At 42.0% G+C, this 13,609-nt stretch overlaps 1 protein-coding gene across 9 annotated transcripts in view; it reads right to left on the reverse strand.

The window, feature by feature from the left end:
* Nucleotides 1–13,609, reverse strand: part of SSBP2 (single stranded DNA binding protein 2) — a 277,264-nt gene that overhangs the window by 206,377 nt on the left and 57,278 nt on the right. The gene's annotated exons all lie outside the window — the stretch shown is intronic.

A 13,609-nucleotide genomic window follows, 5' to 3' on the forward strand; every position in this document is an offset into this window, starting at 1 on the left:
AAGAGGTAAGAGTGGCATGAGGAAAAGATACTAAATCAGTGCTCCACCATGGAATTCCCTTGGTGTCATTCATAATGTGTCCGTGTGGTTATCAGGGACAAACCTAGGGTGTCAGTACGTTAAGACATACACTTAATGTTAGCTTTCATGCTAAGGCAAAAATTTGTAAAGTCATGGGCTCCTCAGAATGGACCTAAAATAGACCTACTAGCTTCTTCCAAAACAGAGAGCCCAAATCTCATCTGCTCTATTCTTGCCTTTAGGTTCTCAATTATTAAACAATTTGTTCTGCCTTATATCTTAAAGTTTTTTTCGGCCACCACGTTGCAGGTGCTACCATGACGCCAGCCTGACCTCCCTGGGCAGACAATCTAACCAATGTGTCCTGGAACCTCACCTCCTCAGAGTCCCGCCCCACTAGGGAACGATAGAGACAGACTGGGAGTATGGATCCACCTGGCAATGCCCTGGAACCTCACCTCCTCAGAGTCCTGCCCCACGAGGGAACGATAGAGACAGACTGGGAGTATGGATCCACCTGGCAATGCCCTGGAACCTCACCTCCTCAGAGTCCTGCCCCACGAGGGAACGATAGAGACAGACTGGGAGTATGGATCCACCTGGCAATGCCCTGGAACCTCACCTCCTCAGAGTCCTGCCCCACGAGGGAACGATAGAGACAGACTGGGAGTATGGATCCACCTGGCAATGCCCATGTTCAGCTGACTGAGTGCTACTCAGTCAGCCTCCAAGGCCTCAAGACATACTATTTTAATAAATCATTGGGGACAACAAGGAAGGGTTAATTAGTAGTAAACAGAGGGGGAAGAGGCATTCATTTAAACTTGTTTAACCATGTAATCCCGGCTTGCTTGCCAAGTTCCAACGAAATAATAAATGCCAAATTCCATAGTGCAACTTGGATAAAAAGGAAATAGCCAATGGCTGGGAGTAGGCCTAGTGAGCCTTGGACTTTACTTTTCGAAGACTACGTTTAAGAAAATAATGAACTCTGGCACGTAATTTAAGCTCTGAGATTTTGGCAAAAGATTCTGGTTTTTGGTGCTTTGAGTGACACTGGCATCCATTAGTCAAACTATCAAAACTAACAGAACATCTGACCCCAATTGCACATTGTAAAGTGTTAATTTGAGATTATGATTAAAGATCAAAACAGGAAAAATAGTGTCAGTCCAAATAAATAACAGCTACAAGTAGCATAAGGCACAGTGTTTATTTTATTAGTAAGTGTTCACGGTCACTACCTGAATAGTTATACTATGATTTCTACATCAGCTTTCTTAAATCCACTGGAGAAAAATTGCAAATGATTATTCCCAGGCAGCCCTCTAGAGAAATGCAGTTACTAGTTTTGTCCATAATGATAACAAGATGGTAAATTAAAATAATTATCTCACCATCACAGCTTTTATATTCCATCAATAGTTCTGATTTTTGCAGTAACTGCCACAGCCTTATCTATGCCTAACTTACAGAAATTTAAGAACTAGAAGGAGGCAGAAAAGATGATTGGGGAGTCGGGTGGTACCGCAGCGGGTTAAGCGCACGTGGTGCAAAGCGCAAGGACCAGTGTAAGGATCCCAGTTTGAGCCCCCAGCTCCCCACCTACTGGGGGTTTGGTTCACAGGCAGTGAAGCAGGTCTGGAGGTGTCTGTCTTTCTCTCCCCCTCTCTGTCTTCCTTTCCTCTCTCCATTTCTCTCTGTCCTATCCAACAATGATGATATCAACAACAACAATAATAACAACAATAATAACAACAACAATAAAAAAAAAAAAAGATTGACCTCTTGGTCTTCTACAAGCATATTTCTGTGCAACTGTATTACTTCTAACAAGATACATACAAAACAGGAAACCCAAAAATGTCAAATCCCATGGGTTAGTACCAAACATGGAAATCAGTTTTTTCTTTAAAAAAACAAAGTGAGTATATAAAAGAAGAGAAATATATAGGGGGTCCCTATTATTACTGTCAAAACTATTGGATCCTAAAGGTTTTTAAACAGGTTTTAAAAATTAAGGATAATTTTATGGGAAGAATAACAATAAATACACACACACACACACACACACACACACACACATCACTCCAAGTCCACATGATATAACCTGCAACACTTAGCTACCTGGTGTTCCTACGGTTTGCTGTGACCATTGCTTATTATCTAAATAAAAGAACCAGCACAATGTCTGGCACATTATGGTTAAAGTAGTCATCATTACTGATGTGGCAAATGTCTTATCTATACTGGTAAATAGATGAACTTGACCACATTATGAAAATATGATTCATCCCCCTTCAAATAGGATTTAAGAGGCAGAAACATGACTCTCCACACTGTGAACATTTTCAAGATTTCTGAAATAAAACACACCACCAGTACCTTTCACTATACCCTCTAAGGATACAAACAAAATAATCTTCATGTCAAAAGCAGAAGGATAAAAATTAGTCTTAGATTGAAAAAAAAAAAACCTTTTTTTTTTTCATGGCATCTGGGCCCAGGATTCCAGAGTTCCTGGTTCTCCTTACTCTAGAATCTCTTTACATACACACCTCAATCCCATAGATGAGGTCTAATAAAGTTAGAGGAATAACTTTTAAAAAAATACGTGTTTCATACCAAATGATATTACATCTGCTGATCTCAACCTAATCAACACAGAGAATACCACCTCAGCATGCTTTACTTCAGACTGTGTGCAGAGATGTCAGGTGTGGAATGTCAACCTTCAGCCTCATTACTCGGGTGAGACCTTTCCTTCCATAGGATTCTCTAATTCCATTCCAGGTGGTTCACTTCCTAACAAAGTCCCAAAACCTAGATATAGACCAGGCCCCATGAAATATGGCATATGATCACATGTATCCGTAAGTTAGGGCAAAATATATACCTGAAAGCAAAAATGCACAATAGTCTGCAGTGAGTCAGTATATGCAGCAAGCAAGTAGAAAAACCTAAAAAGACACCATAAAGTTCCTAATGAAATAGTGTCGACTTAGAAGTAGATAACCTCCTCATCTGCCACCTATTACACTTCTCTCACTCACTCCAAAGCTAACTTTATCAAAGTAAGGTCTACAAAAGCTGTATAAGGACAAGAGACTGGCATACTTTAATAAAATTAAAGTATGTTGCTTTCATCAGCTGGGGCCCTAGTCGGGGAGTCCTGAGATTCCCAGACAAGATGGGCCTAGACCTCAAATAAATCCCTCTCTCCTCTCTCTATTGTAACTGGTCATCTCTATCAGGAACAACAAAATAGACCCCTCCGTGGGCCCCCACAGGACCTTGTCGTCAGCTTGGATCAACTATGGTAGAGAATGTTCCATCCTCGGAAGGGAGGCTGGGCAACATACTTTATCTTCCACCTGAGGATGATGGGTTCTGAAATTGGGGCAGCTTGGAACGTTCCTACTCATGACCACAGAATGTGAGCTCAGCTCTACAGGGATGCAGAGGTCACATAGGCTCCTAAGCTGAATATGGGCCTCTGGATCAGATCAAATCGATGGGGTTTACAGTCAACAATATTTAGACACCTTTCCCATATTTGGGAGCTACTTTCTTCCCTGATCCAGCTTTCTGGTCCTTTTTCCAGCCATGACATCATCTTCCCAGACAACAACTTGGGTCCACCTGCATATCAGATTTCAGGCTCAAAGAAAAAAAAAAAAACTAGTATAGTCATGGGCCCTTTGTAATGTAACTAAAATAGGACTAACTATCTATAAAATGGAGATCCCCAAATCTTTATCTGCACTAATCCAGCCCTTAGGTTCATGATTAGTCAGCAATATGTTTGGCTCTATATGTTAACTCTTCTTTCAGCCACCAGGTTCCAGATGCTACCATGATGCCAACCAGACTTCCTTGGACAGACAACCCCACCACTGTGTCCTGGAGCCCTGCTTCCACAGAGCCCCACCCCACTAGGGAAAGAGAGAGACAGGCTGGGAGTATGGATCTACCTATGTTGTAGTATTTAGAAGGCAGCAAACCTGAAATAAAAATTCTTCCTACTACTGGGTCCTACTTATATACAGGACTTTCAAGCAACGAATAAGAAGCAAAATAATAGAAAATCCAGTCTAAATCTAAACAAATGCTAAGTAGGTGAAGCACACTGCCAATTAGTTTTGAACAAAAATGGAAATGCTAATTCTTAAGCTAGGCATATTATTTTACACTTTCCTTCAGATCTTTGAGTATTAACTCTGTGTTTAAGCTTAATTTCAGTAGGAGCAATCTCTAGGTCACACAACCCAAATAGCAACTTAACTGGGTCACTATGGGTTTTTTTTGTTGTTGTTATTTTATGTAAATAGTCAATAGACCATTTACTTGTTAACTCTTTCCATTATGTTCTCATAAACAGCTACAAAATGCCATCAAGCCTCTAGTCAACTAAGGAATCAGTGATCTACTCTAAGTTATGATTCAAGTCTCATGTTGAACTACTACTGAACACTAAAACAACTTTTACTAGGGAACTGGCAGTAGCGCAAAAGGTTAAGCGCACATGGCACTAAGCGCAAGGACCCGCACAAGGATCCGGTTCTAGCCCCCGGCTCCCCACCTGTAGGGGCGTCACTTTACCAACAGTGAAGCAGGTCTGCAGGTGTGTTTGTTTTTCACTCCCCCTCTCTGTCATTCCCTCCTCTCAATTTCTCTCTGTCCTATCCAACAACAACAGCAATGGTAACAATAACAACAGGAACAAGGGCAAAAAAATGGGGCAAATGGCCTCCAGGAGTTCATAGTTACCGGTACCCAGCCCCAGCCAATAACCCTGGAGGCAAAAGAACTTTCATGTTATGGCTACATCCTTCGTGTATCCAAGCTCCAATAACCGAGAATGCGAGTAGATATTTAAACCAGTTCCCAGGACTTAAGATAAGTAGGTGGATCTTTAGTCTTCTTCCCCCCCCACATATCTTATTCAGTATTCCTTGTGTGATGGCTACTTTATTGCAGTGGTTCAATATTTAATTAAGGATTAAATAGTAAAGCAGTGTGACCATTAAATTGTTTTCTTTTAAAAAAAAAAAAAACTCCAATGTTTACATAGCTTTCCTTAATTAAATCAACTTCATAGAAGTTTAAAAAAATAGATTTAAAAAGTGAGCCCTATGAGCAGTCATGTATTTTGAAGATATGAAGCCATTGCAAGTCCTGTGTGCCAGTTATGACAGGGCACATAAGTAGCAACCCTGGGTACCCCTAAACTTGGGCATCTTGAGCCATAATCCCCAGTATACTAGAGGCCACATCAGCTTTGGCATCAGGATAGGGATCCCCTAGACCATGACCAGCACATGAGGTTATCTGAGGCAACCCAAGGGAAACACGACACTTTCTTCCAAGAAAATGGTCAAAATACTTATTCTTTAAATTCAACTGTTTGTTTAAATTCTATTCCTTTAAGTCCATTGTTAGATACTAGGTCTCTTTGTGTCTAGTTTCCTAGTCATTGACAACACTGGGTTACTACTAATGTTTATTAATGTTTTCTCTTAAGAGAGAAAGACCAAAGAATCCTAATGAAGCCAGTTCATGTAAGATGATCTTTCAGGGGGTAGGTCGGTAGTGCAGCGCGCATGTGGCGCAAAGCGCAAGGACCGAGTAAGGACCCAGGTTGGAGGACCCAGGTTGGGCCCCCAGCTCCCCACACCTGCAGGGGAGTCGCTTCACAGGCGGTGAAGCAGGTCTGCAGGTATCTGTCTTTCTCTCCGCCTCTCTGTCTTTCCCCTCCTCTCTCCATTTCTCTGATCTATCCAACAACGAACGACATCAACAACAACAATAATAACAACAAGGGCAACAAAAGGGGAAAAAAATGGCCTCCAAGAGCAGTGGATTCATGGTGCAGGCACTGAGCCCCAGCAATAACCCTGGAGGCAAGAAAAAAGAATAGCCCACATCTACAGTCAAACTGATTAAGAACTCTTAATAGCTAAAGATTTTTTAAAAACCTTAGCAGACTATCATTGACCCAGGCATGTGTATATCTAAATACATGAAGAATAATATACCAGTTGGTCTTTAGCTGTAGAGAGAGAATAGCTAGGAGAGGTAGGGACTACGTCTACTTAGTGACAATTTGAGGCCCTAAGAGATAGCTTACTGGGTAGGTCTTGCCATGCATGTGGTCCAGGCATACGACCTGGCCCCAATTGGGAGGCACCATGGCATCAGAGGAAGCTCAGATGTGGCATCTCTCCCTTTCTGTCTCTTCACCTGACTGAAAAAGTTGCCTAGAAAGGGTTAAGCTACACATGTGCCCTGAGTAGTAGGGTGCATACCTTACCATGTGGAAGGCCCTGAATTTGAGGCTCAGTACCACATGACAAGAGCATGGATGCTGAGGACATCTCATAAATGGTGGAGCAGTGTTGTAGTACCTTCCCTATCTCTAAAAAATAAATCATAGAAAATTAGGGGGGTGGGCAGTCGCACACAGAGTTAATTACGCACACAGAGTACTGAGCACAAGGATCCCGGTTGGAGCCCCTGGCTCCTCACTTGCAGGGGTGGGGAGGGTCACTTCACAAGCTGTGAAGCAGGTCTGCAGGTGTCTGTCTCTTTCTCTCTCTCCCCTCTCTGTCCATCTCTCTCCCCTCTCTGTCCTATCCAAACAAATTGAAAAAAAAAATGGCCACAGGAGCAGTGGATTCATAGTGCTTGAACTGAGCCCCAGTAATAACCCTGGAGGAAAAAAAAAAAAAAGGCCAGGATGGTTGCTCAGAATTACTGTATAAACTCTTAAGCACAGGGTTCATTCCCCAGTATTGCATAAATCAATTTAAAGATTAATTAATTAATTAAAGTAAAATCCACAAGAAATATGCTTTCATTTTAACAGTTTTTTGTTTGTTTTAAGAAAAAGTATAATTGTGGTCCAGTAGATAAAACATTGGACTCTCAAGCATGAGGTCCTGAGTTCAATCCCCAGCAGCACATGTACCAGAATGATGTCTGGTTCTTTCTCTCTCTCCTATTTTTCTCATTAATAAATGAGTAAAATACTAAAAAAAGAAAAGAAAAATATAACTGATGCATGTTGAATCACAGGGAAAAGATGAATCTCCATAGTTTGATCTCAGAGCCAGGCAACACAGGAGTGTAAGAGTAAGCATGAAATCGTGAAATGACTCCAAAAGTCTTTATCACCTTCTGTGTTTACTTATGTCAATAAGAACTTAAGAGCTTTATTTGCAAAGTTAAAAGACAAAACAGATAATCTCTGGATGGATAATTGAGTTGACACTATAAGGATCAGGGCTTCGCAGTTAGCTGAAGTGAGGCCACCCATTATGGATAGTGAATGAAAAAAAGAACAGGAAAGGATACCCATTGAAAGAGAAGCAAATCCATAACCAACTTTGTTCATACTTTTCTTGCCATTTTTTTCACCTGCTATCCATCTTCCAGTCTCTTTTCCATATGTTACCTCCACCCCATATCTTGTTTTATCTTTAGCAACGTTAAAGTAAACACCTTTCCTAAACTCACGACCTTTAATATTTCCCACTTCTATATACACAAGGCTCCCAGAAATTCCTTCATCACAAATGAAAATATAACAATGAATTTTAACCTGGCTCATCTCTCACAGAAAACGCAGACAGGTGAGGATGCAAGAAGTAAGAAATCAGATAAATGCTGGAAATCTGACATACTTTTAATTCAAATTCCAATTTTTAGGAAATTCAAACAAACAAGAGAAAGAAATTCAAACAAAAATGTAGAAAGGGAGATTGAATAAGATCCTCTACCTATCACCCATGATGGGTCCTGAAATTGGTGCAGCCTGGAATGTTCCTAGTCGTGACCACAGAATGTGAGCTCAGACCTACAGGGATGCAGAGGTCACACAGGCTCCTGTGCTGAATATGGGCCCCAGATCACATCCATTCGGTTTACAGTTAACAATATTTATATACTTTTCCCATATTTGGGAGCCACTCTCTTTCCTGATCTAGCTTTCTAGTCCTTTTTTCCTACTATGACCCCATCTCCCCAGACAATGACTGAGGTCACCTAAGTCATGTTGTATGTCAAGCTCAGAAAAAAACTAGTAGGGTCATAGGCCCCTTGGAATATACCTAAAATAAACCTACTAGCTTTTTCCAAAACTGAGACCCCAAATCTTCATCTGCAGTATTCTTGCCTTACATTCATGATAAGTCAACAATTTTATATCTTAACTCTTTTTCAGTCACCAGGTTCCAGATGCTAACATGATGCCAACCTGACTTCCCCGGGCAGACAACCCCACCAATATGTCCTGGAACCTTGCTTCCCCAGAGCCCTACCCCATTAGGGAAAGAGAGAGATAGGCTAGGAGTATGGATCAACCTGTTAATACCCATTTTCAGCGGGTAAGAAATTACAGAAGCCAGACCTTCCACCTTCTGTATCCCATAATGATCCTGGGTCCATACTCCCAGAGGGTTAAAGAATAGGAAAGCTATCAGAGAAGGGAATGGGATATGGAGTTCCGGTGGCAGGAACTGTGTGGAACTGTACCCCTCTTATCCTATGGTCTTGTCAATACCTCCATTTTATAAATAAATAAATAAAATGTAGAAAGGAAAAAAATATATAAATTATATATTATCTCTAAGTATCTAAGACAATTTTCCTTCCTAAAATTTTTTCTTAAATATTAGATGAATTTCTTATAAACTTTTCTTCTGAAAAGTAAAAAAAAAAAAAAAAAAAAGTCACTAAAGTAGTCAGATAAAACAAAATATGTGAAATTCACCGTTATCGGGTTCCGGGGGTGGGGGAACGAGCCAGCCCGGCTCCGACTTCGCCATCTGGCCTGTTGGCCACCAGGAGACAGACGGAGAGCAGGGAACCTCGGGCCAGCAGAGGCAGGAGCGAGTTCACTGAGGGGTCTTCCAGCATACCGTGGTGGCCAACAGTACGACAAACCCCTGGGGTACCGGGGCGGAGGACGGGACCTTTTATTGTCGCAGTTACAAGTTTATAAAGGGGTAGCTGTGCAGGGGACATGACCAAGCTGGCCAGTGAGACCAATATCTCCTTATAAGGGAAAAGAGAGTAAGGCGATGAGAAGGTGTGGATGGTGATGCAGGAATGGGGAAATAGAAATTTAAGGAAGGCGAAGCCCACCAGAGGGAGGAGGGCGGGGTGATGATGAGGCTGACAGGAAGGCTGGAATCCCCCCGCGTGCTCTGGCCACATCTTGCTCGACCCCAAGGCTGGCATGCTAAGGGGAGTCAGACAGACGAGCCTCTGGGGGGTCAGCCATCCCTGCTCAAACAGGCATTAGACCCACACACCCTATCCCAGTGCTTTCCAGCACTCATTCTGCAGCATTATGAGTCAGTCTGTCTAGAATCGTCTCCCCTTAAATTAGAACCTCACTGTTCTAATTTAAAATTTGTAACTCATCAAGAAAAATAAATAAGTAAACACATATAAATTCTTATCAACACTTTTTTGTTTGTGGACCTAATTTTACACTATCAAGTCAAGTATTCAACTGAAGAGATGATCCTCACAAAACTTCCTCGAATGTAGCAGTACTATTAATATGCTTTGTGAACTTACAAGAGCAAAATTTAAGAGGATGAAAGTTTTTCAAAGAAAGCAAACTCATACCATTCAGTTAATTAAAAAAAAAAAAAAAAGACTCGACATGATCAACTGTCATGACTTGAGGCTTTAGGAAGGAGGTGTCATGTTATGTACAACAGAACATCAAAAATAAATATGTGTGAATGGGAATCATCTTGTAGATAATTTAGGGGGGTGTGGGGTTTGAGCGGTGGCACGCTGGGTGAAGTGTACACAGAACAAAGCAGACTGACCTGAGCAAGGCTCCCAGCTCCCCACCCGTAGCACGAATGCTTCACAGGCAGTGAAGCAGGTCTGCAGGTGTCTTTCTCTCTCTCTTCTATCTTCCCTTCCTCTCTCAATTTCTCTCTGTCCTATCCAAATAAATAAATAAATAATTTTTTTTTAATGGGGAGTCGGGCGGTAGCGCAACAGGTTAAGCGCGTGTGCTGCAAAGCACAAGGACTGGCTAAGGATCCCGGTTGGAGCCCCCAGCTCTCCACCTGTAGGGGAGTCGCTTCACAGGCGGTGAAGCAGGCCTGCAGGTGTCTATTTTTCTCTCCCCCCCTCTGTCTTCTCTCTCCATTTCTCTCTCTCCCATCTAACAATGATGACATTAATAATGACTACAACAATAGAACAAGGGCAACAAAAGGAAATATATATATATATATATATATATATATATATATATATTTTTTTTTTTTTTTAATAAAATGCCCACAGAAGCTGTGGATCCGTAGTGCAGGCACCAACCCCCAGCGATAAGCCTAGAGGCAAAAAAAAAAAAAAAAAGAATGGTACATGTTCATAAATGGAGTGCTCTCTGATGTTCATATTCATTTGAATATGCCTTTGATCTTACATCAATCAGTTTTACTTAGTAAATGAATCCCAAACAAGGAATTATGTGATCAAGACTAGCACTGGTTAGTGTTACTTTTGACAAGAACTGGGCAGAAGATGTGTTTTTATTTATTTATTTATTTGTTTGCTTATTTATTTATTATTGGAAGGAGACAGAGAAAGATTGAGAGAGGAGAGGGACACAGTGAAAAGAGAGAGAGAGATACACCTGCAGCCCGCTTCACCACTTGCAAAGCTTTCCCCCTGCAGGTGGGGACCCAGGCCTACCACGCTGTAATGTGTACGCATAACCAGGTGCACTATCTCCTGGCCCCAATGATCAGTTCTTTTTTTTTTAATAATTATTTATTTTCCCTTTCACTGCCCTTGCTTTTTTATTGTTGTTGTAGTTATTATTGTTGTTACTCGATGTCATTGTTGTTAGATAGGACTGAGAGAAATGGAGAGAGGAGGGGAAGACAGAGAGAGGAAGAGAAAGACAGACACCTGCAGACCTGCTTCACCGCCTGTGAAGCGACTCCCCTGCAGGTGGGGAGCCGGGGCTCAACCCAGGATCCTTATGCCGGTCCTTGCACTTTGCGCTTAACTTGCTGCGCTACCGCCCGACTCCCGGATGAGTTCTTAAGGACATGAGAAGGGTTTATATAATTACAGAATTTAGTCAATACCTTCTGTGGAATCACTGTCCTGAGATAAACTACCCTCCTCCTATAAGGTACAGCACAGTAAGAGGTACTGATGAGTTGGGGAGGAGGGGAATCAAAGAGCCTAAATTAGAAAGCAACTTTTCATTCTTTTAGATGAGTGATTTAATAATTATTGACAAGACTGTGGTATAAGAGGGGTACAATTCCATACAAATCAATTCCCAACACTAGAGTTGCATATCCCCTCCCTTCTAATGGGAGCTTTCCTATTCTTGATCCCTCTGGGAGTATGGACCAAAGATCTTTATGGGACAATAAGGAACTAAAAAAAGCACATTTCCTTGGAAACAAAGCATAGCTTTAAATATAGTATGAGTTCTAAGGGAACTCCGGTATCAGTCTTAAAAGCGAAAGTTGAAACAAGTGATAGATGAATCCCAAAAAGAAATGAATGAGATATTTTGTAATACAGGAAACAGGCAAATTGACAGAGAGGGAAGAACAGGTCAGTCATTGGAACAAAAACAGAAATCTATCAACTCTGAGGCTAGGATTTGGTTATTAAAGTATTTTTAGGGGAGCAGGTGGTAACACATCTGGTTAAGAGCACCTGCAAGGATCCCAGTTCAAGCCCCCAAGTGCCCACTTGCATAGATCATTAACCAAAAATCTTAAAGAGTACACTGGGGGGAGTCAGGCAGTAGAGCAGTGAGTTAAGTGCAGGTGGCACAAAGCACAAAGACTGGCATAAGGATCTCGGTTGGAGCCCCGGCTCCCCACCTACGGGGCGGTGGGGGGGGGGGGGAGCTGGTCGCTTCATAAGCATTGAAGCAGGTCTGCAGCTGTCTCTCTTTCTCTCCCCCTTTATCTTCCCTTCCTCTCTCCATGTCTCACTGTCCTATCCAACAACAACAACAGCAGCAACAACAAAAATAATGGGAAAATATGGCCTCAGTAGATTTACAGTGCAGGCACAGAGTCCCAGCGATAACCTTGGAGGCAAAAAAAGAAATAACGGGAAAAAGAATTTTTAACATCTTTAACACAGCACACTAAGAAATCCTAAAGAATCCAGCAAAAAAATATTTCCAGATGTAGAATTGAATATGACTATGCCTCATGTTCTTAAGTTTCATTTTTTTCCTCCAGGATTATTGCTGGGGCTTGGTGCCTGCACCATGAATCCGCTGCTCCTAGAGGCTATTTTTTCCCCTTGTTGCCCTTGTTGTTTATCATTGTTGTGATTATTACTGTTGTTGTTATTTATGTTGTTGCTAGATAGGACAGAGAGAAATGGAGAGAGGTGGGGTAGACAAAGAGGGGGAGAGAAAGACACCTGCAAACCTACTTCACCACTTGTGAAGCAGGTGGGGAGCCAGGGGCTCCAAGCTGGATCCTTAAACCCATCCTTACGCTTCACACCAAGTGTGCTTAACCCGTTGCGCTACCGCCCGACCCCCCTGAAGTTTCATTTAATAGCAGTTTGAATAACAAACTCGAGGGCTGGTAATGTTGTTCCTTTGAGAGGGTACTTGCTTTGTCACACATGACCAACGTTTGAACCTGGCCCCCAAGGTACTGGTACAAGTGTGGAGCTGCATTGTCTTTCCTTCTCCCCTTTAGTCTCTCTCTGACTCTCTATCTGAAATGTTGGCTTGGAATAGTGAACACGCCCTCACCAACACCACCAGTAAAGGTCAAAAAGAAGGGGGCGCGGGGGGACGGGGGGACTTGAGTCTACCCTTTCAATCATGAACTAAAATAGATTAGATGATGCAAAAGCCTACAGCAAAGTAAATGGAGTTGTATTTAGTTGATCATTCACGTTGTGAAGCGGTAAGGGTACTAAATAATTAGGTGCTTGTCTTAAAGAGCATCTTTCAACTTCTTCTAAAACGAGGGAAAGAAAAAGCCTTTTTTATGTTTTACAGGACTCTGTTCAATAAGTTCTCAATGTAAGATCTGTTCCAAAATGTGGTTAATTCCCTTCAAATTAAATAACATTTGAAGTCTGAAAAGGAGACATTTCCCTGTAACTCACCACTGTGTCAGATATTTACTCTATATTTAGTAACAATAGAATTAAGCAGGGGTGGCTGGGCAGTGCCGTGCCTATATTATAGTGCACGAGGACCCAGGTTCAAGCCCCTGGTCCCCACCTGCAAAGCTTCATGAGTGATGGAGCAATGCTGCAAATAAAACTGATTAATTCATATATATATAATGAATCAGGTTCATGAAAAGTTTCAGCAGGCCCTGAAAAGTTTGAATCAATGACAGTGCAATAAAAGTGGGTCATCAGAAATAAACCCTTTACAGGGCAGGGATGAGGGGTAGCTTAGTGGAAGAGTTCCTATTTCCCATGCGTGAGGCACAAAGCTGGCGCAGCAAAGAGAAATCCATGAGTAGTGTGAGTAGTGTCATGCTCTCTCCCTCTCTCTCCTCTCCCTCTCCCTCTCCTTCTCCCCTCCCCCTCCCCC

This window comes from Erinaceus europaeus, chromosome 11 (genome assembly GCF_950295315.1).
Source record: "Erinaceus europaeus chromosome 11, mEriEur2.1, whole genome shotgun sequence".
Taxonomy (NCBI): Eukaryota; Metazoa; Chordata; class Mammalia; order Eulipotyphla; family Erinaceidae; genus Erinaceus; species Erinaceus europaeus.